The 3,573-nt window shown below is 39.2% G+C and overlaps 1 long non-coding RNA gene across 1 annotated transcript; it reads left to right on the forward strand.

The window, feature by feature from the left end:
* Nucleotides 1-473: 473 nt before the first annotated feature.
* Nucleotides 474-2,365, forward strand: LOC126763762 (uncharacterized). Its single transcript, XR_007667668.1, has 2 exons — nucleotides 474-1,789; nucleotides 1,867-2,365. It is a non-coding gene; the product is annotated as an uncharacterized LOC126763762 (long non-coding RNA).
* Nucleotides 2,366-3,573: the final 1,208 nt, after the last annotated feature.

Below are 3,573 nucleotides of genomic sequence, written 5' to 3' on the forward strand. Positions count from 1 at the left end.
CGACATGAGCTAGCCAGCGTAGCCGCTGTCTTTTAATTCGCTGAACTTTGTCAATGACGTCGTATATCTCATACAGCTCATCGTTCCATCGAATGCAATATTCGCCGCGGCCAACGCGCAAAGAACCATAAATTTTACGCAGAACTTTTATCTCGAAAACTCGTAACGTCGACTCATCAGATGTTGTCATCGCCCATGCCTCCGCACCATATACATAGCAGGACGAAGATGATGAGTGACTTGTAGAATTTGGTCTTTGTTCGTCGAAAGAGGACTTTACTTCTCAATTACCTCTTCAGTTCAAAGTAGCACCTGTTGGCAGGAGTTATTCTGCGTTGAATTTCGAGGCTGACGTTGTTGTTGGTGTTAACACTGGTTCCAAGATAGACGAAATTATCTATGACTTCGAAGATATGACTGTTAACAGTTCACGGCAGAGGTTTTAGTGGGGCCTCGAACCCCACCAAGGTGGTTAGTGTGTCCATTCCACACTGCCAATTGGTACTGAAAATGTCTGGCATTTTCAGGGCGCTGATCAACGCTTTGATTTGATCCGTTGTACTTTTGAGTACCGTGGAGTAAGGCTGTCGTCAGCAGGTGCCCACGTTAAACATTCCGGTTGTTGTTAACAGTTCCGTGGAAGCCAAGCCTATTTGATTGATGACAGGAGATATATCGTTTCGCCATCGTTCACTACCAGATCCATTTGCTTCCCTTCCTTATCCAATCTGGAGAAAGCAGAACTAACGACGCGTTTATCAAAAGGGGGTCTCTCATCCGAGGCTTTTGTTTCCTTTTCATTGGGAGTATTTTTTACGAGTCCCAATTTCAGCGCACAACCCTGTGGTGGGATGGTTCACCTTCTCACTTCAGCTCACATTCAAATGGTTGTTTTTTGGCTACCCAGCGGATACTTGGTCAAAGACCGGAAGTCGGGAGCTGCTTGAGTTGTATGTAGAGGAATCGTTTCTGGCCACTCGAAAGTGAATGGCGCTCAGAGTACTTTCCTCACTTGCGTGAACTTCTACACATGACTCAATCTTTCTACTCACTTTTTCCATATATAACTTCCCAATTGAATTAATTCACATCAAACCAATACCACCCAAAGATAGCATCCCCAAAATCGATTTGACCTCATTAGATTTGCTTGAAAGCTGTTCAGAAGACGCAGTTTTAACTCTTTAAACTTCTGTTAGTTTCGTTCCACAAAGCCAATAAACTGTTTGCAAAATTACGCTAGTCACACTACTGGAAAAGTTGTGATAATAGATGCCACTAATAATAATGAGGTAAGCAATCTTTCCACGACGAACCTTTGTCTTGCTTCTGTAACCTCGATAACAAGCGCGAAGAGTTCGAAAGCCATTCTACTTATTTTTTGGTGGAATTAGATTATGACTAAGAGAGACTTCCACTTAACTAGAAATTTAACCCAACCCAAAACCCTGAAAAAATCAGCGTCTATTTTAGTTCAGTATTGCTTGAAATCATCATGAAAAGACTTACGCCTGGACAACGTTTACAAAACGTTCAGCTTTATTATGAAAATTCACGTTCCGTAAAGAATGTGTTTCGCGCGCTTCGCTCAGCTCCCTACGACGTAGGGCGTTTTACGTCGAAATCTAAAATTGAAAGCGTACAAAATACAACATTTGCAATAACTAAAGCCGCTCGACCTTCTCAAGTGACATCGCTTCGTTCTATGGGCTCTTGAAAAGTTCGAAGAAGATCCCACGTTTTCGAGCTATATTTTGTTCAGCGATGAGGCCCATTTCTGGCTCAATGGGTATGTAAACATGCAAAATTTCCTCATTTGAGACGAAGAGGAATCTGAAGAGATTAAATAGCTGTCATTTTATCCAGAAACAATAACGGTTTAGTGAGTCTTACGGGCCGGTGGAATCATCGGTCCATATTACATCAAAAATGATGCCGGTGTGAACGTACGTTAATGGCTACCGTTATCGTGTCATGATAATCGACTATTTGATGCCTGAAATTGAAGCTCGAGATCTCGGCGACATTTGGTTTCAACGAGACGGTGCTACTTCCCACACATCGAATCAATCAATGGATATACAGAAAGAACACTTCCGCGAGCAGATAATATGTGGGGATATGTAAATTTTAAAGTCTGTGCGAATAATCCCGCTTCGATTCAGGCCTTGGAGCAAAACATCACGCATATAATTCGCCATTTACCAGTTAAAATGCGAACGAACGAGACATCGAAAATTGGACTTAATGGATGGAGCTTCTGAGATGTAGCCGCGGCCAACATTTAAAAAAGATAATCTTCAAAAAATAAATGCCAAAGAATGTTCTTTCGAATAATAATAAAAATGTTCCATTAAATCTGAAATTTCTGTGTTTTTCTTTTCTTTTAAAAAGTAGGGAACATCGAAATGGATCACCCTTTGTTATTGAAGCAACGAAATGTTAAATGGCCAACACTTTCATTGGTATCCATTAAACGGATTTCGTATTATCATAATATTTAAATGCTGTTCATTGCATTTAACTGAGTTTTCATTATTTAATATTAATTATTACTTATGCATGTGGATCTGTTTATATTTATCATTCACAGGCGAACACATGTTTATTCGCCAAAATGCTGCCTAAAAGCTTTTGGTAATTTTCATTTTCGGCATTGCAAATTAATGGATTCCATTTTATTATCAAATGCATATCTGTCATATGCAATAAATCAGTTTGCAACACACGCATGTGTGAGTGTGTGAGTGCACATTTAAATTGGCGTAAATAATATTTAAATCTGAATAATTTGTAATCACACGCTGTCCTGTGCGTTTACATCATAATTTTGGTATTAGAGAAATATTTTTCCCCTACCGCAGGAGCGATTTGATAACACCATGCTACAAAATCGAATTTTTGTTTTCTCTGGATGTTAATAATACTTTAATAATGACTTTGAATTTAATAATGACGTTTTCAGAAAGCTCTATTAAAAAAAATCCTTACATAATTTACTCAAACGACTACTTAATCAATTACAAACGGAATATCTTGCTACGACATCTTATTAAAGGCTTTAAGTTCTCTAAAGGCATTTCGAACGAAGTGTTAGTCAATCTTTAAACCAAATGCTGAAAAATCCACAACAATTGTGTTTGTCAGAATTACGCAAAATATTTACTACAACAAACACAAGCATACATACATACAAGTATGTGAATATTCAGTTGCAGCCAAACCGCAATAACAGAAACACAGATCATTTTACAAAACTCATGTGCAGCAAAGTCCTGCCACGTCTGCCAATCTCGGCCAGTTGGCATTTATGTGCACTCAACCACAAGTACATATACATATATGTATACATATGTACATATATATATTAACTGGCGTGCTCTCACATGCATACAAACATACATGAATGGCAAAGAGGTTTTTTGGGCGCGCAACCGAATTGCGAATGCTGCCTTTATCATAAGCGCTGGTGATTTCTGCGAATGGCAGGTGCAACCGACCACTAAAACCTCACAAATAACAAAGCGCCCAGCCTAAATGCCTGATCCACACACACGAAATTGCGCATAATCA

This window comes from Bactrocera neohumeralis, chromosome 6 (assembly GCF_024586455.1).
Source record: "Bactrocera neohumeralis isolate Rockhampton chromosome 6, APGP_CSIRO_Bneo_wtdbg2-racon-allhic-juicebox.fasta_v2, whole genome shotgun sequence".
Classification (NCBI taxonomy): Eukaryota; Metazoa; Arthropoda; class Insecta; order Diptera; family Tephritidae; genus Bactrocera; species Bactrocera neohumeralis.